Below are 261 nucleotides of genomic sequence, written 5' to 3'. Positions count from 1 at the left end.
CAACAAATTTTTGTTTTTATATTAATTACATTATTTCCTCACAACATACTAATATTTTTTACTATACCTTAAATATTGATGTCATATTATTTAAATTTTTTTCCGCAGGCTAATTGCCCAGGTCATACCTTTAAAATAAATTAAATATTAAAATAATATCATAACAGTTTCAAATAATGGTTTTAAATTGATTATTTATGATGCTCCTTATTACGTCACAAATAAACTCATTCACCAAGACCTTAACATCCCATTCGTTGC

The sequence above is a fragment of the Halyomorpha halys genome, unplaced genomic scaffold, assembly GCF_000696795.3.
Source record: "Halyomorpha halys isolate HHAL.00 unplaced genomic scaffold, Hhal_1.1 Scaffold1666.1, whole genome shotgun sequence".
NCBI lineage: Eukaryota > Metazoa > Arthropoda > Insecta > Hemiptera > Pentatomidae > Halyomorpha > Halyomorpha halys.
This window is presented reverse-complemented; position numbering follows the sequence as displayed.